Source organism: Giraffa tippelskirchi, chromosome 4 (assembly GCF_054371585.1).
Source record: "Giraffa tippelskirchi isolate mGirTip1 chromosome 4, T2T-mGirTip1v1.2.pri, whole genome shotgun sequence".
Lineage (NCBI taxonomy): Eukaryota > Metazoa > Chordata > Mammalia > Artiodactyla > Giraffidae > Giraffa > Giraffa tippelskirchi.
The window spans coordinates 186,723,579-186,743,552 of record NC_137278.1 but is presented as its reverse complement, the minus strand read 5'-3'; positions in this window follow the sequence as shown (position 1 = coordinate 186,743,552).

Here is a 19,974-nt window from a genome sequence, read left to right as displayed (position 1 = left end):
TTAATCCTTCCCTAGTTTTTATCTGCCATTTGTGATACTGACTCATTTATCTAACTAAAAACAACTTTATCTCAAAGTGTAAGGACATGATATTACTTACTACAAAACAACTACATCTTGTATAAAATGTGGGACAATAATTCACTTACCTATTTCAGAGAATACTTGTGAAAATCAAGTAAGAGAATATGTATAAAAATGCCATACATATTCTGTATTGATAAATTATGACATGCTTTTTTAAAGCACAAAATATATGCTTAATCTTTACTTCCAAAAAGCAGTACCTAGAACAAAGCTTTGCATACTAGAGATGGACAATAAATGTTTTTTTGAATTGAATTATGTACTCACTTGCTCTATGGAAGTCTTTTCTGGTGATTTTGACCTGGAGGTCATGTGTGTGACCTCCAGGGTATGTGTGCCTGTGCAGCACTGGAGGACTATAATTTTAGTAGGTCAAAATTAATAAGTTATCATTTTGAAAAGCCATGCATAACTGATAATGGTTTTTGGCATTTCTCTTTTGCAATATAACCTCCCTGGGGGAAAGGAGCTAAGCTTCTTCATATCTAGCAAATTATGTCATAAAATGTCCTATTCTGTAGATATGAGATAAATAATATTTAATATTGGTGAATTAGCCTGATGAAACCTTCTGTAAATAGCATCCCAAAAGACTATGAAATATGACTTGCTCTAAAATTAAAGTAAGGCTGCTAGCTTGTTAATCCCTTACAGTTTTTTTTTAACTTGGGGAAAAATGGTTTTTCAGGACCATTAGCCTATTTGGCAGAGTTCCACTCTGATACTTGCCAGCCTCTATACCTGGATTTGTTATAAAGCCATGCTCATTCTAGCAAGTTTATACGATTTCTACCAGAACACTCACCTCAGGACTGATGATATAATTTTAACAGTGATTAAAAAAACAACAACTTTCCAACTCACAGTTTCATTGGAGAACATAAAACCACATGCATATTTAAACTGACTAGGACTTGATTCCCTGATATCTCGCCAGTTCAAATCTGTTCCACTCTCTGCACTTTCAAATCACTGATAATGAATCATACTTTATTCATTCATTCAAGCGAGAAGGTTTCAACTCATCCTCGTATTTTGCTTCTCCTTGGCCACTGTACTCAGTCATGTACAAAGTAAGAGTACTCAATTTTGCCTCCTGTGTTTCTTTGACTCCCTTCTCTTCGACTCCACTGTCCTTGACCTCAGTCAGGTGATTTTAGGAGACAACAGCCTTAGCATCTCTACTGCTCTCTCTTGCCCTCTCCGCTTTTCAAATTATTGGCAATGCTGTGTTCAACTTATACTTTAAAAATAATAGTGTCACACTCCTACATAAGAACTCTGACAATCACTGCTCACAAAATAAATAATGTATTAAAATCCCCCTAGACATATGAGCCATACATAAACTCTTCTTTCTTTACTGTGTATTACATATTAATTAAATTTTGCTTTTACTGAGAAGAAACTATGCATCCTAACACTTCATATAATGTATCCAAATTGTTAGATGTTTTTCCATTACTGATGACATAAGTTTATTAGTTGGGTGGTTGAAAAGATTCTTGGAGAAAAAAATATATATATTTATAGTTCACACATGTCAGTTTGTTAAAAAAAAAAAAAAAAAAAAAAAACCGTGAGAACTAATCTATTCAACTCAAGCTGCCAAAATTTGGGTGTGTGCTCAGTCAGTCGTTGTATGATTTTTTGCATCCCCATGGACTGTGGCCCGCCAGGCTCCTCTGTCCATGGAATTCTCCAGGTAAAGAATATTGGAGTGTGTTGCCATTTCCTTCTCCAGGGGATCTTCCTGACCCGGGGGTCAAACCCATGTCTCTTGTGTCTCCTGCATTCACAGGCAGATTCTTTACCACTAGTGCCACCTGAGAAGCCCACTAACATTTGTACCATCATATTAATATTAATGAAACACTGAAGCTAGCATTGAAGCACAAATCATCTTTTCCTGTCAAACTTAGTTTAAGGGCAGAGAAAAATTTCCATACCTTTTTCTGAGGACAGGATAGCACAAGAGTCAGATCTGGAGATAATCCTGACATATGTGAGAATTTAGAGACTTACAAACAATGTAACCTTCAAAATGTTATCATGTCTGTAGCTCGTTCACCTGTGAAATAGAAATAGCATCTAACTATATAGATTTCTGTGAATTAAATCAGATATCACTAATTAAGCATTTGGTACCATAAATAACATACAGCAGATCTTTGATAGATTCCAGTAGTCTTGTAGTCATTTTAAGTGAATTTGTATTTCCAATGTCTGGATTGGTATATATAACTAAAAGGTCACAAAATGTGCACTATGTTCATATTCCTGTGTCTATTTCAAATATCTGAGTCATTAAAGACATAACTTACATATTGTCAGATCTAAAATATCTGACAATTTACATTTAAATTCTGACTAAGCCTCGTTGTTTCAAGGTTTATACACTGGCATGAATTTGATTCTTGGGAATAGTGGGGCTTGAAAGGCTAGAGAGTAAAAAGATATCTAAGGGCATTCAAATTTAATTTTGATTTTGCATTTGAACTCATTCCATTCAAAAACAAGTTAGGTGCTTCAAATTTTTATTCACTAGAATGAATAAACATAACAATGGTGATTGTGGGGAATTCCCTGGTAATCCAGTGGTTAAAACTCAGTACTTTCATGGCTGGGGTCTGGGTAAAATCCCTAATCCTTTGTCAGGGAACTAAGATCCTGCAAGTCATGTGGTGTAGCCAAAATAAGAGATATTTCTCCAAAGAAGACATACAGATGGTCAAAAACCACATGAAATGATGCTCAACATCACTAATTATTGGAGAAATGCAAATCAGTACTACAATGAGGTATCACTTTACACTAGTCAGAATAGCCATCATAAAAAATCAACAAGCACTAAATGCTAGAGAGAGTATGGAAAAAACAGAACCTTCCTATATTGTTGGTGGGAATATATATTGGTATAACCACTCTGGAGAACAGTATGAAGGTTCTCTAAAAGACTAAAAATAGAAAACTACCCAGCAATTCCACTCCTGGGTATAATCTGGAGAAAACCATAATTTGAAAACATACATGCACTCCAATGTTCATAGCAGCAATATTTACAATAGTCAGGACATGGAAGCAATTTAATGGATAAAGATGTGGTACATATATACAATGGAATATTACTCAGCCATAAAAAAGAACAAAGGTTGTCATGTTGAGTGAAGTAAGTCAGACACAGAAAGACAAATATCATATGATATTGCTTATATGTGGAATCTAAAACAGGTACAAATGAACTTATTGACAAAACAGAAGTAGGGGCACAGATGCAGAAAACAAACTTACGGTTACTAAGGGATAAATGTAAGGGATAAATTTGGAGATTCGGATTGACATATACACACTTCTACATATAAAACTATGGACAGAGTTTCATGACATTGTACAGGAGACAGGGATCAAGACCATCCCCATGGAAAAGAAATGCAAAAAAGCAAAATGGCTGTCTGAGGAGGCCTTACAGATAGCTGAGAAGAGAAGAGAAGCAAAAAGCAAAGGAGAAAAGGAAAGATATTCCCATCTGAATGCAGAGTTCCAAAGAATAGCAAGGAGAGATAAGAAAGCCTTCCTCAGCGATCAATGCAAAGAAATAGAGGAAAACAATAGAATGCGAAAGACTAGAGATTTCTTCAAGAAAATTAGAGATACCAAAGAAACATTTCATGCAAAGATGGGCTCAATAAAGGACAGAAATGGTATGGACCTAACAGAAGCAGAAGATATTCAGAAGAGGTGGCAAGAATACACAGAAGAACTGTACAAAAAAAGATCTTCACAATCCAGATAATCACGATGGTGTGATCACTAACCTAGAGCCAGACACTCACCTAGAGCCAGACATCCTGGAATGTGAAGTCAAGTGGGCCTTAGGAAGCATCACCACGAACAAAGCTAGTGGAGGTGATGGAATTCCAGTTGAACTATTTCAAATCCTCAAAGATGATGCGGTGAAAGTGCTGCACTCAATATGCCAGCAAATCTGGAAAACTCAGCCGTGGTCACAGGACTGGAAAAGGTCAGTTTTCATTCCAATCCCAAAGAAAGGCAATGCAAACTATCGCACAATTGCACTCATCTCACACGCTAGGAAAGTAATGCTCAAAATTCTCCAAGCCAGGCTTCAGCAATACGTGAACTGTGAACTTCCAGATGTTCAAGCTGGTTTTAGAAAAGGCAGAGGAACCAGAGATCAAATTGCCAACATCCGCTGGATCATCAAAAGAGCAAGAGAGTTCCAGAAAAACATCTATTTCTGCTTTATTGACTATGCCAAAGCCTTTGACTGTGTGGATCACAATAAACTGTGGAAAATTCTGAAAGAGATGGAAATACCAGACCATCTGATCTGTCTCTTGAGAAACCTGTATGCAGGTCAGGAAGCAACAGTTAGAACTGGACATGGAACAACAGACTGGTTCCAAATAGGAAAAGGAGTACGTCAAGGCTGTATATTGTCACCCTGCTTATTTAACTGCTATGCAGAGTACATCATGAGAAATGCTGGGCTGGAAGAAACACAAGCTGGAATCAAGATTGCCGGGAGAAATATCAATAACCTCAGATATACAGATGACACAACCCTTATGGCAGAAAGTGAAGAGGAGCTAAAGAGCCTCTTGATGAAAGTGAAAGAGGAGAGTGAAAAAGTTGGCTTAAAAGTCAATGTTCAGAAAACTGAGATCATGGCATCTGGTCCCATCACTCCATGGGAAATAGATGGGGAAACAGTGGAAACAGTGTCAGATTTTATTTTTTGGGCTCCAAAATCACTGCTGATGGTGATTGCAGCCATGAAATTAAAAGACGCTTACTCCTTGGAAGGAAGGGTATGACCAACCTACATAGCATATTTAAAAGCAGAGACATTACTTTGCCAACAAAGGTCCGTCTAGTCAAGGCTATGGTTTTTCCAGTGGTCATGTATGGATGTTAGAGTTGGACGACGAAGAAAGCTGAGCGCCGAAGAATTGATGCTTTTGAACTGTGGTGTTGGAGAAGACTCTTGAGAGTCCCTTGGACTGCAGGGAGATCCAACCAGTCCATCCTAAGGGAGATCAGTCCTGGGTGTTCACTGGAAGGACTGATGTTGAAGCTGAAACTCCAATACTTTGGCCACCTCATGCGAAGTGTTGACTCATTGGAAAAGACTCTAATGCTGGGAAGGATTGGGGGCAGGAGGAGAAGGGGATGACAGAGGGTGAGATGGTTGGATGTATCACTAACTCGATGGACATGGGTTTGGGTAAACTCCGAGAGTTGGTGATGGACAGGGAGGCCTGGTGTGCTGCGATTCATGGGGTCGCAAAGAGTCGGACACGACTGAGGGACTGAACTGAACTGACATATAAAATCGATAACTAATAAGAACCTGCTGTATAGCACAAGGAACTCTACTCAGTACTCTTTAATGGCCTAAATGAGAAAAGAATCTAAAAAGTGACTATATATATATGTTTAACTGAATTACTTTGCAGTACAGCTGAAACTAATACAACATTGTATTATCAACTATACTTCAATAAATATTTTTTAAAAGTTAATTGTAGTAACATGTATCATGTTACAGATTAAAAGATGTATTTGTTACAGCAAATACCACCTTTACTTTTGCTGAAACATTTGTAACTGATTGAAATATATACACATGAATGATAGAGATGAAGATCAAGATAGAGTTTTCTGGAGAAAAACTGAATCAATGTACATAGCTTTCATGTAGGGTTACAATGTGCTTCCTAATATTTCATTCTAGAATTCACTTACTCTACCAAACTGGAGCCTTCACCATTACATGGGCAAAACCCAACCCATCATGGTTATCATATGACAAGAAAAGCAAATCACAATATCACCTCAGGACCCACAGGGCACTGAATTAATAAGTCACTGTCCTCTCCTTGGCAGGAAGGAGTAAGAAAGTATGGGAAAGATGAAGGTGTCCTGTCTAAGCTTTTCCCTCGTGGAAGCAGAATGGAAATTCTACCCTCTTATGCAGATATACTGTTGTTCAGTTGCTCAGTTGTGCTCAACTCTTTGCGATCCCATGGACTACAGCACACCAGGCCTCCCTGTTGCTCACTATCTCCCAAAGTTTGCCCAAGTTCATGTCCATTGTCTTGGTGATGCTATCCAACCATATATGCAACATAATTAGTGGTGAATAAGTGTTTGCCCCTAATAATATCTAAGATATTATTTGTATATCAGTAGATTAAAAAAGGATGTCTTTTTTAGTAATAACAATATTGTATGATTAAACCCAGTTACTAACACCAAAAAAATCCATATGACCAATTACTTGCTCTGTCATACAACCCTAATTATGAAACAAAATAGGAAAACAGGAGTTTCATAAATGATTTGAGGCTCTTATAGTACAAAGACTCTGTGCTCACTATAATGTTAAGAAAATTAACACGTATTTGTGTGTATGTGTGTGTGCATGTGCACTCAGCCATGTCCAACTCTTTGTGACCCCATCGACTGCAGCCTACCAGGCTCCTCTGTCCATGGATTGTTTTCCAGGCAAGAATACTGGGGTGGGTTGCCATTTCCTCCTCCAGGGGATCTTCTTGACCCAGTGATTGAAAATCTCTTGTGTCCCCTGCACTGGCAGGTGGATTCCTTACCACTGGAGCCACCCTAAGTTTGTCCAAAAGTAATACCACTTTAGACAATTCATAATCATGGTTTGCTCCCAGCCAAAATATATCAATTCAAAATACATCAATTCATGTTTGTAGAAGTTGAAGAAATAGTGTGAACTTTGTCATCATCCCAAGAAAAGAGAGAGAGGAGATCAGAGGGAGGGGATAAGAGGTCTGGTGAGCTGTCCTTAAAGAGGGGTGAGAACACCCGCCTTGTGTGCAGAGTGGGTTTCTCATAAGTGCTGACACAGGCAAACACTCCAGGGATCAGCGGGAATTGGTGATCTAGTAAAATACGGTCTTTAGCTAAAGGTCAAATGAAATTGTACTGGGAACCTTGGGGATACTTTAAAGTGGGAGCTAAAGATGGGGGCTGCTCATTAGAGCTTGTCCTTAAGTACCAGTTTCACTTTATCAGGGAAATTGTTCATTTGTGTGAAAATGTGACCTCTGTCAGTGTGCCAAGCAGGCTGGGCCCGGGGGTGATCTCAGGCTCACGTGCGCTGGCAGAAGTTAAAGCTACCCAGGGACTACTTTCAAAGGATGTTGCCAAGGTTAGCAGACCCAAAATCTGACCTTCCTCTTCTTTCTTTCCATTTATATCTGTTTGTAAAGTTCAAATAGTTCTCCTTTTTTTTCCCCCAAAAAGAAAGCGCTTCAAATGCAATAAAATGATAAAAGATTCCAAGGGGAGGCAGCTATAAAAAGAGAAAGTGAAATAAAAATGTTTCATTTAGGAAGCCTGGTTATTTAGGGAAATAGAAGTCAGATACGTTGGTAACAATTACCGTATTTCTTAACCTAGATTAGAGTTAGCCTTAAAATTTTATGGTGCTATCACCCTTTAACCAGAGCTAAGTATTAATGCTGATGCATTAATGACAAAAAAGAAGAAAGAGGCTTTTCCACAGGATGTTTGCTATCCAAAGAAGCTAGTAATTCAGAATTCTTTGAATTCTCCAAATATATGGACCCACATATATTAAGCTACAAAGAAAAGGAATGATGGGCAGTGATTTAATGGTATGGATATATAATAATTAAAGAAAATTTGAATTTTAAAAATCTACATAAAGTATCTACTAAGATTAGCTACTTTAAGATTTTAATTTTTATTTCATATCTTTATATGCTATTATTTGGTTTTTTAAATATATCTGCCTGCTTATTATGAGTCTCCCCTTACTAGCATATATTCCTCCAGAGATAATGGATTTTATCTTATTATTTGCTGTATGCCTGACATCTAGAAGAGCACCTGACATATTTGCTGGTACTGTTTCTAAATAATACCTATTTGTACTACTTTTTCTTTATTGAGTAAATACATGACAGACATGCTCATATATATGATCATTTTAACAATTACATGAATTAGTTACTTAAAAATAACAATATTAATGTTTACTCTCATAGCTAATAAGTGGTTAAAAATGTAACTATGATTTCTACTTGTATAGACTTCTCATGTATCACATAGAGGGTATATTTATTTGTAATAGAGACAGTGTTTTTGTTTACATTGTTAGCACATAGCTCTGAACAATTTTCCTAGCATAATTAAAATTACTTCAAATCAAGCACTTTATTGAGAGCTTTGCATACAATTAATTAATTTATATATATGTGGGAAGGCAAGGCTATTTTAGTCTGAATCAGAAAAAATCTTCAGTACTCCACTATTTTTAACCTGCATAAACAGCAGTTTCATTTGGTTCAGTCAAATATGATTTCCATGTTACAAGGAGTAACTGAGATTTAGAGAAATTAAATAAATTGTACAAGGCCAATACCAGTAAGCAATATACTTAAGATCTGAACTTATATTTAATTACAAATGCATTTTCTCTCTCTTGCTTCTCAAATATGATTTTGTCAGTGGAACTCAAGAGTACTGATGTCAGGGATAAACATCACACAGCAATTTGGACATGGAATTATATAAAGTACAATGCAAAAATTACATGAATTCTTAACAAGAGGCTCTGGAAAATTTTTACACTATATAGGATGACTTTCTGCTAGAAGTACAATATTAGAAAAAGGTAGGAAGCAGAGTCCATCTGCTCCTACAGCCCACACTCCCTTATGCTACTATCTTAGAGTAAATGCTTACAATGAGATTTGCCACTGATCAATACAACTGTAAAATCTGCTGAGGAAAGAAAAAGGTTATTTTCTCTGAAGGAAAAAAATTTACATGTCATCAATGTCATCAAACTGCAATGATTTGCTTCAGATAGAGTGCGTGCGTGCTTGCTAGCTAAGTCACTTCAGCCATGTCCGACTCTGTAGCCCAACTCTGTAGGGCTCTTCTGTCCATGGGATTCTCCAGATAAGAGTACTAGTGTGGGTTGCCATGCCCTCCTCCAGGGGATCTTCCCCGCCCAGGGATTGAACTCTGGTCTCCTGAGTCTCCTCAGGAGATTGCAGGCGATTCTTTACCACTGAGCCACCGAGGAAGCCCTCCTGTAAAATATTAACATATCAATATTTCCTATTCTTCAGAAATGAATACTAATTGATGTGAAATATACTCAAATAAAATATACTATTTTTTGAAAATTAATAAAGATTTTTTTCCCAATTACTTTTTAGACCCTGGAATGGACTGGCTCAGCTTGGGGCCCATGCTCACCTCTATGCCCAGACAGGTGGGTGGGTTACGAAGATGCCCAACTTCCACCAGGAACCCATGATACAAGTGGAGAATGGAGATAACGCCAAAAGGGAGTATGGAGGGCAGTTGGGTGGACCTTAATAACAGTTCACTATTATCATCACATTCTAAAACTTTGATTTAAAACAATATTATGTATGTAAAATTAATATTATGTACTAGCCAGGAGATTCTATCTGGATTTGAATTTCCTTCTTCTTTTCTTTTTTTTTTAACCATTCTATCAACCCAAACAACCAATAAATTGCTGACTAAGCATCTTAAAAGCACAAAATAGAATCTAAAAAATAGATAAGCAGACCAAAAAAAAAAATTACTTCCTATATGCATTACTTTGTTTCTTAACATCAAAATTATAGTTGCTACATTTCTATATAATACATCATTAAAATGAAAGTATGTCTGAAAACTTTCATTATCTAGAAGGTAATACTTAACTTCTGATTGTAATTTAGAAACTTATGAAATCTTCAAACTTTGTTTTTATTTAGGCAGCAAATGATAAAGATTCAAAAACACAGAGTATTCAAATATATTTTTTAAAAAGCAAATAGTACAAATAAATAGTTCAGAGACTCAGGTGTTATTTATATACGTAATTACCTCAAATGACTTTCAATGAAATGCATTCCTTTTCAGTTAGAATTAGAATTCTGAGTGAGATCACATAAATTATTTAATTAACTTATTATCAAGGTTATAGTCCTCAAATACAGCTTTCTGAGTGGCATCATTTTCCTAAAATAACATGTATTCTCTACAGACATAAAAACATGAAAACGACTTTGACCTCTAAAGAGTTTTGTTGTTTTTTTTTAATTTGGTTTTACCTTGAATTCTCATTGAGTGAGCAAAAGATTACGTGAAAGAAAATTAAATTTGGATGAGACCTTATGCTAGCTGATTTCTATACTGCTACTCAAACTCCTGGGCTTTCCAGGTGGCGCTAGTGGTAAAGAATCCACAGGCAATGCAGAAGACTGAGGTTTGATCCCTGGGTCAGGAAGATCCCGTGGAGGAGGGCATGGCAACCCACTCCAGTATTCTTGCCTGGAGAATCCCCATGGACAGAGGAGCCTGGCAGGTTACAGTCCTTAGGGTGGCAATGAGTTGGACATGACTGAAGTGACTGAGAACACATACACACATGCAAACTCCTATTTATATTTTATTAAAGCAGTTAGAAAAAAAATTCCCCATGCAGAACTCACACTTCATACTAGCACTTCATTCACTTTCCAGGGTGTTTTATGAAGAAGTAATAAGTAGAGCAGAAATGGTGTTTGCTTTTAAATAGGGTATAATGTGACTGGTGATAACTTCTATAATCTTCAAAAGAGATAGACAGAAGAGTTGTTTTGTTTTGTTTTCCCTTAAGGAGGTGAAAAAGTTAAAGTCATGCTGAACATTAAGATCTGAAATAGGCAAGCAAGAAGCAGCCAAGATGCAGTGCTTCCATGTCACAGCCAGCTGGAGCTAATTGTATTAGGTATGATAATACTGCCCTCCAGAGGAACTTCGCAGGAATTTGAAAGGCATAGGGAAAATGAAAGGACATGAAAATGATGAATTTAAATACACACTTGTAGTAAATTAACATATTAATCCTACCCAGATAATTAAAATATACTTATAGTTTAAATTTAGTGCAGAAAAGCAACACTATATTCATAACAAAAATGTCAACAAACAAATGCTTTTTAATGTGAATCTTTACTTACGTATTTATATTCTTGGTATTTCTTTTGGCAATTCTTTAGAATTTAGTGTAAGTAGAGCTATATTCTTAAGTTAGTATCACTGAAATGCGGCAAAATTATAAAGAAGCATTATTAATCATTGAAAACAAACTGAAATGGGGGACTCTAAAGCACTAGGTTATATAGATAGTAAGCCCCATTTAACTTCACAAAATGTTAACAAGTTAAAAACAGGTAATAAGTACAGGAAATGAAAAATAAGGTGCCTTATTTTTATCATTTAAATATGTATACTTTCTTAATTTTAGAGAATGCATAATGATTATTTCATGTTATTTATTGTCATTATCATCAAAATTGCATTCACTATTTTATGCTAGGCACTGAGGCAAATGCAGGGAAAAGGGAATTCATATTTAATGATTTCACTGCTTTTTACCTCACTCACCATTGTCAGCCACCACCATAATTATTTTCTGCAATTGAAATCTTGGAGGAAAAGACAAATCAGAAAGCAAATTCCTTTCAGTAATTTACTAAAATAGCTATAAAGAGTTGAAATTTTTCTCTTAAAATTTAATACCAGAAACCACAAAAAGAAGAAAGGAGAATAAAACAAAAATAAGAACAAAGCACAAGGACAACAGAAAGAAAACACTAAGAAACATGGTGGATAAACCCAACTATGTCAATAATTACATTGAATGTCAATGATCTAATGAATCGCTCAGTTGTGTCCGACTCTTTGCAACCCCATGGACTATACAGTCCATGGGATTCTCCAGGCCAGAATACTGGAGTTGGTAGCCTTTCCCTTCTCCAGGGGATCTTCCCAACCCAGGGATCGAATCCAGGTCTCCCACATTGCAGGCAGATTCTTTACCAGCTGAGCCACAAGGGAAACCCAATGATCTAAACGCACCAATTAAAAAACAGATTGAGTGAATCAGAAAATAAGACCCAGTGTATGTTATTGACAAGAAATTCACTTTAAGTATAAAGACACATATCAAAAGTAAATGGATTTGTAATGTCACTACATTATTTATGCACATGCATGTGTGCTCAGCCACTTCAGTCCTGTCCAACTCTGTGACCCCATGGACTTTAGCCCACCAGACTCCTCTGTCCATGGGGTTTCTCCAGGCAAGAACATTGGAGTGGGTTGCCATGCCCTCCTCCATGGGATCTTCCCAACCCAGGGATCGATCCCAGGTCTCTTATGTCTCCTGCATTGGCAGGCCGGTTCTTTACTACTAGTGCCACCAGGGAAGCCCTCTATATGCACATCAGTTTAGTTCAGTCACTCAGTTGTGTCTGACTCTTTGCGACCCCATGGACCGCAGCACGCCAGGCCTCCCTGTCCATTGTCTTATTTGTTAAACCCTGTTCAAATAGCATATCTTTTAAGTTCCTGTCATGTATAATGATTCTGGAGACCTAGAGGGTTAAGTTTTTCTTATACTGCTCTTACTTTTGAAATTATATTAGCCAGTTGTTTACAGCCATGACAGTGATAACGCCCCAGTTACTATGTGCTGTTTTATGTTCTTCAGTACTAACTGCTTTCTCTGTAAAGATTCCATCTTTTGTTACATTTGTTCCTACATGTATTACTAGGGACAGAGTAAAAGGACAAAGTGGGTGATTAAATAGTTAATCTCACTAGGAGACTTCAAGTAAAAAAATATTGCTATATTTTTATAGCTATACATATATATTTTTAAGCTATATTATATAGGCTAATGATCACTTCAGAAAGCAGCTTTGCTTAACCAGAAAACCCAGCAGGCTTGATTAGCAACAAAACCATGCAACAGAAGCACGGGACATGCCCCAAAACATTCACACAATAGTGGCATGAGACCCACATCCTGCCCAGTGAGCCTGGTAAGTTAATGGTCCCTAGCACATGCTCTTTGCACACATAAAGACTTTTAAAAAGTACACAAATGTGGATCCCTCCTTGTCCAAGGGACAGACCCTTTTGAGCATACGTTTCATAGTGCAGTCTGCTCCAGCCATCAGGCACAAAATTAAAAAAACTACTGATGTCCTCAGATCCCTATGAATGATTTGTTCCAATTGGCTTATTTGGTTTTCAATAATAGGGATATGGCCAAAAAGGTGGAATGAACACAGAGAGATAAACAAAAAACCCAAATGATGACAAATTCTTTGCCCACTCAAAGACCACCAAAGAGGCCAGGCTTTCTGGGCCAGTTTGGCCACGGTAGACCACAAGGCCCATGGGTACCCAGGCAAAATCAATGTGCCCTGTGTGGACAGAAGGGAGACTGGAGTAAAGATTGTATTGATACTCCCTTTGCAAACAGCCAGGTCATTGGCAGAGGGAATGGCTCAGATGCCAGCTTGGCAGGGGCCCCTCTGCCTTTGATGATTTCACAATCTAAAGACTGATCAGGCCCAATGCCTACAGTGGCTCTGCCTTAGAGACGCCACCTACATAACTAATGCCAAGCCTCAGGTGGTCATTGAAATGGCCGGCCACTTGATAAAATTTCTCATAGACACTGGTGCAGCCTTCTCAGTTGTAACCGAAAAGGTTGAAAACACTAATGACTGTAAGAAATAGATAATAGGAATCAGTATCAGTTCAGTCGCTCAGTCTTGTCTGACTCTTTGCGACCCCATGAATCACAGCACACCAGGCCTCCCTGTCCATCACCAACTGCCGGAGTTTACCCAAACCCATGTCCAATGAGTCGGTGATGCCATCCAACCATCTCATCCTCTGTTGTCCCCTTCTCCTCCTGCCCTCAATCTTTCCCACCATCAGGGTCTTTTCAAATGAGTCAGCTCTTCATATCAGGTGGCCAAAGTATTGGAGTTTCAGTTTCAACATCAGTCCTTCCAATGAACACCCAGGATTGATGTCCTTTAGAATGGACTGGTTGGATCTCCTTGCTGTCCAAGGGACTCTCAAGAGTCTTCTCCAACACCACAGTTCAAAAGCATCAATTCTTCTGCACTCAGCTTTCTTTATAGTCCAACTCTCACATCCATACATGACTACTGGAAAAACCATAGCCTTGACTAGGTGGGCCTTTGTTGGCAAAGTAATGTCTCTGCTTTTAAATATGCTATCTAGGTTGGTCATAACCTTCCTTCCAAGAAGTAAGCATCTTTTAATTTCATGGCTGCAGTCACCATCTGCAGTGATTTTGGAGCCCCCAAAAATAAAGTCAGCCACTGTTTCCACTGTTTCCCTATCTATTTGCCATGAAGTGATGGGACCAGATGCCATGATCTTAGTTTTCTGAATGTTGAGCTTTAAGCCAACTTTTTCACCCTCCTCTTTCACTTTCATCAAGAGGCTCTTTAGTTCTTATTAAGAAATATACTTTATCACTTTCCTGGGACCTCTTTTCTATAACATCAACAGCCAATTGCTTAGTTGCTCAGTCATGTCTGACTCTTTGCAACCCTATAGAATTAGCCCGCCAGGCTCCTTTGACCTTGGGGATTCTCCAGGCAAGAATACTGGAGTGCATTGTCATGCCCTCCTCCAGGGGGTCTACCTGACCCAGGGATCAAACCCAGGGCCCCACATTGCAGGCAGATTCTTTACCATCTGAGCCATCAGGGAAACTCATCTGTTCTACAACGTCAACAGCCAATTGTTTTCACACGGCATTCTGTTTGTGCCTGACTGTCCTATTTCTTTAGTGGAAGGGACATATTAACTAAATTAGAGCCAACTGTGTCTCGAAGGACAATGAAGCCCCTTTTATCATCCAAGGATATTAACAGAAAATAATAAAGAACAGATTAAATATATAACTGAGATAAAATATTCAATAGACCTTAAAATATAAAACATTGAGCTTCTAGAATAAATGAATATCATTCCAGTATGTGTAATTAAGAAATACAAACAATGTCTCCAGAATATCTTTATTCACTAATATTGTTTGGCTTTCAATTTTTTGTTTTTTTCTGAATTAATTTATTTTTTTTTATTGAAAGATAATTGCTTTTGCAGAATTTTGCTGTTTTCTGTCAAACCTCAACATGAATCAGCCATAGGTATACATATATCCCCTCCCTTTTGAAAATCCCTCCCATCTCCCTCCCCATCCCACCCCTCTAGGTTGATACAGAGCTCCTGTTTGAGTTTCTGGAGCCATACAGCAAATTCCTGTTTCACTATCCATTTTATATATGGTAATGTAAGTTTCCATGTTACTCTTTCCATACATTTCACCCTCTCCTCCCCTCTCCCTATATCCATAAGTCTATTTTCTATGTCTGTTTCTCTGTTGTTTCCCCATAAATAAATTATTCAGTAACATTTTTTTAGATTCCCTATATATGTCTTAGGACAGAGTATTTATCCTTCTCTTTCTGACTAACTTCACTCTGTAAAATAGGTTCCACCTCATCAGAACTGACTCAAATGCATTCCTTTTTATGGCTGAGCAATATTCCATTGTGTATATATACCACAACTTCTTTATACATTCATCTGTCAATGGGCATCTAGGTTGCTTCCATTTTCTAACTATTATAAATAGTGCTGCAATGAACAATGGGATTCATGTGTCTCTTTCAATTTTGGTTTCCTCAGGATATATGCCTAGGAGTAGGATTGCTGGGTCATATGGTGGTTTTATTCCTAGTATTTTAAGGAATCTCCAATATCGTCTTCCATAGTGGCTGTCTCAATTTACATTCCCACCAACAGTGCAAGAGTGTTCCCTTTTCTCCACACCCTTTCCAGAATTTACTGTTTGTAGACTTTTTGATGAGGGCCGTTTTGACCGGTGTGAGGTGATATCTCATTGTAGTTCTGATTTGCATTTCTGTATTAATGAGTGATGTTGAGCACTTTTTCATGTGTTTGTTAGCCATCTGTATATCTTCTTTGGAGAAATGTCTGTTTAGGTCTTTTTCCCACTTTTTGACTGGGTTGTTTGTTTTTCTGGTATTGAGTTGTATGAGCTGCTTGTATATTTTGGAAATTAATCCTTTGTCAGTTGTTTCATTTGCTATTATTTTCTCCCATTCTGAGGGTTTTCTTTTCACCTTGCTTATAGTTTCCTTTGCTGTGCAAAAGCTTTTAAGTTTAATCAGATCCCACTTGTTTACTTTTGTTTTTATTTCTGTTACTCTAGGAGGTGGGTCATAGAGGATCTTGCTTTGATTTATGTCATCAAGTATTCTGCCAATGTTTTCATCTAAGAGTTTTATAGTTTCTGGTCTTACATTTAAGTCTTTAATCCATTTTGAGTTTATCATTGTGTATGGTGTTAGGAAGTGTTCTAATTTCATTCTTTTACATGTAGCAGTCCAGTTTTCCCAGCAACATTTAGTGAAGAGGCTGTCTTTGCCCCATTGTATACTCTTGCCTCCTTTGTCAAAAATAAGGTACCCATAGGTGCATGGGTTTGTTTTTGAACTTTCTATCTTGTTCCATTGGTCTATATTTCTGTTTTTGTGCCAAGACCATACTGTCTTGATGACTGTAGCTTTGTAGTATAATCTGAAGTCAGGAAGCTTGATTCCTCCAGTTCCATTCTTTTTTCTCAACACTGTTTTGGCTATTCGAGGTCTTTTTTGTTTCCATATGAATTGTGAAATTTTTTGTTCTAGTTCTGTGAAAAATGCCATTGGTAATTTGACAGGGATCGTGTTGAATCTGTGGATTGTGTTTGGTAGTATAGTCATTTTCACAGGATTGAGTCTTCCTACCCAGGAACATGGAATATCTCTCTGTTTATGTCATTTTTGATTTATTTCATCAGTGTCATAATTTTCTGTGTACAGTTCTTTCATCTCCTTAGGTAAATTTATTCCTAGATATTTAATTCTTTTTGTTGCAGTGGTGAGTGGGATTGATTCTTTAATTTCTCTTTCTGATTTTTCATTGTTAGTATATAGAAATGCAAGTGATTTCTATGTATTGATTTTGTCTCCTGCAACTTTGCTAAATTCACTAATTAGCTTTAGTAATTTTCTGATACTATCCTTAGGGTTTTCTGTGTACAGTATCATGTCATCTGCCAACAGTGAGAGCTTTACTTCCTCTTTTCTGATCTGGATTCCTTTTGTTTCTTTTTCTTCTCTGATTGCTGTAGCTAGGACTTCCAAAACTATGTTGAATAACATAGTTCCTGATCTTAGGGGGAAGGCTTTCAGTTTTTCACCATTGAGAGTAATGTTTGCTGTAGGCTTACCATATATGACCTTTACTATGTTAAGGTAGTTTCCTTCTATCCTCATTTTTTAAGAGTTTTAATCATAAATAGGTGCTAAATTTTGTCAAAGGCTTTTTCTGCATCTATTGAGATGATCATGTGGTTTTTTATCTTTCAACTGGTTAATACGGTGTATCACATTGATTTCTGTGTATTGAAGAATCCTTGCATCCCTCAAGTAACCCTAACTTGATCATGATGTATGAGCTTTTTCATGTGTTGCTGAATTCTGTTTGCTAAAATTTTGTTGAGGATTTTTGCATCTATATTCATCAGTGATATTGGCCTGTAGTTTTCTTTTTTTGTGTTGTCTTTGTCTGGTTTTGGTATCAGGGTGGTATCAGGTGGCCTTGTAGAATGAGTTTGGCAGTGTTCCTTCCTCTGCAGTTTTTTGAAAGAGCTTTAGAAGGATAAGCATTAGCTCTTCTCTAAATGTGTAATAGAATTCTCCAGTGAAGCCACCTGGTCCTGGGCTTTTGTTTTTTGGGAGATTTTTGATCACAGCTTCAATTTCAGTGCTTATAATTGGAATGTTCATAATTTCTATTTCTTCCTGGTTCAGTCTTGGAAGATTGAACTTTTCTAAGAATCTATCCATTTCTTCCAGGTTATCTATTTTATAGTTGTTCATAATAGTCTCTTATAATCATTTGTGTTTCTGCATTGTCTGTTGTAACCTCTCATTTTTCATTTCTAATTTTGTTGATTTGATTCTTCTTTCTTTTTTCCTTGATGCGTCTTGCCAAGGGTTTGTCAATTTTGTGTATCTTCTCAAAGAACCAGCTTTTAGTTGTATTAACCTTTACTTTGTTTCTCTCATTTCTTTTTCATTTATTTCTGCTCAGATATTTATGATTTCTTTCCTTCTACTAATTTTGGAGGGGTTTTGTTCTTTTTTTTCCAGTTACTTTGGTGTAAAGTTACTTTGTCTATTTGATGCTTTTCTTGTTTCTTGAGGTAGGATTGTATTGCAATAAATTTCCCTCTTAGAACTGCTTTTGCTGCATCCCATAGGTTTTGAGTTGTTGTGTTCTCACTGCCATTTGTTTCTAGAAATTTTTTTATTTCCCTTTTCATTTTTCAGTAACCTGTAAAACGTGTTGTTTAATCTCCACATGTTTGCATTTCTTACAGTTTTTTCTTGTTATCAATATCTAGTCTCATAGCATTGAGGTCAGAGAAGATGCTTGATATGATTTCAATTTTCTTAAATTTACTGAGGTTTGATTTGTGACACAAGATGTAGTCTATCCTGGAGAATGTTCAATGTACACTTGAAAAGAAGATGTTCTTCTGCATTTGGATGGAATATTCTGAAGATATCAATGAGATCCATCTCATCTAATATATCATTTAAGACTTGTGTTTCCTTATTAATTTTCTGTTTTGATGATCTGTCCATTGGTGCGAGTGGGGTGTTAAAGTCTCCTACTATTATTGTGTTACTGTCACTTTCTCCTTTTAAGTCTGTTTGTGTTTGTCTTACGTATTGAGGTGCTCCTATGTTGGATGCATAGATATTTACAATTGTTATATCTTCCTCTTGGACTGATCCCTTGATCACTATGTAGTGTCCTCCCTTATATCTTGTAATCTTCTTTAAGGTCTATTTTGTCTGATATGATAATTGCTACTCCAGCTTTTTTTTGCTTCCCATTTGCATGAAATATATTTTTCCCTCCTCTCACTTTCAGGCTATATGTGTCTTGAGGTCTGAAGTAGGTTTCTTGTAGACAGCATATACATGGGTCTTGTTTTTGTATTCAGCCAGTCTGTGTCTTTTGGTTGGAGCATTTAATCCATTTACATTTAAAGTAATTATTGATGTATATGTTCCTTTGCCATTTTCTGATTGTTTGCAGTTGATTTTGTACATCTTTTTTCTGCTGTTGTATTTCATGACTATAGAAGTCTGTTTAACATTTGCTGTAAAGCTGGTTTGGTGGTACTGAATTCTCTTAACTTTTGCTTGTCTGAAAAGCTTTTGATTTCTACATCAATTTTGAATGAGATCCTTGCCGTCTACAGTAATATTGGTTGTAAATTTTTCTCCTCCAGTACTTTAAATATACCCTGCCATTCCCTTCTGGCCTGCAGAGTTTCTACTGAAAGATCAGCTGTTAAGCATATGGGGTTTCCCTTGTTACTTGTTTCCCTTGGGTTTCCCTTGGTTACTTGTTGCTTTTCCCTTGCTGCTTTTAATATTATTTCTGTGTGTTGTGTCTTTGTTAGTTTGATTAGTATATGTCTTGGCATGTTTCTCCTTGGGTAATCCTGTATGGGACTCTTTGTGTCTCTTGGACTTCATTGGCTATTTTTTCCATGTTGGGGAAATTTTCAACTATAATCTCTTCAAAAATTTTCTCATATGCTTTCTTTCTCTCTTCTTCTTCTGGGACCCTTATAATTCAAATGTTGGTGCATTTGATATGGTCCCAGAGTTCTTTGAGACTGTCCTCAGCTCAAAGTATGATTCCCTACTTTATTCTGCTCTTCAGAAGTTATTTCCACCATTTTATCTTTCAGCTCACTGATTCATTCTTCTCCTTCAGATATTCTGCTACTGATTCCTACTAGAGTACTTTTAATTTCAGTAATTGTGTTGTTTGTCTCTGTATGCTTATTCTTTAATT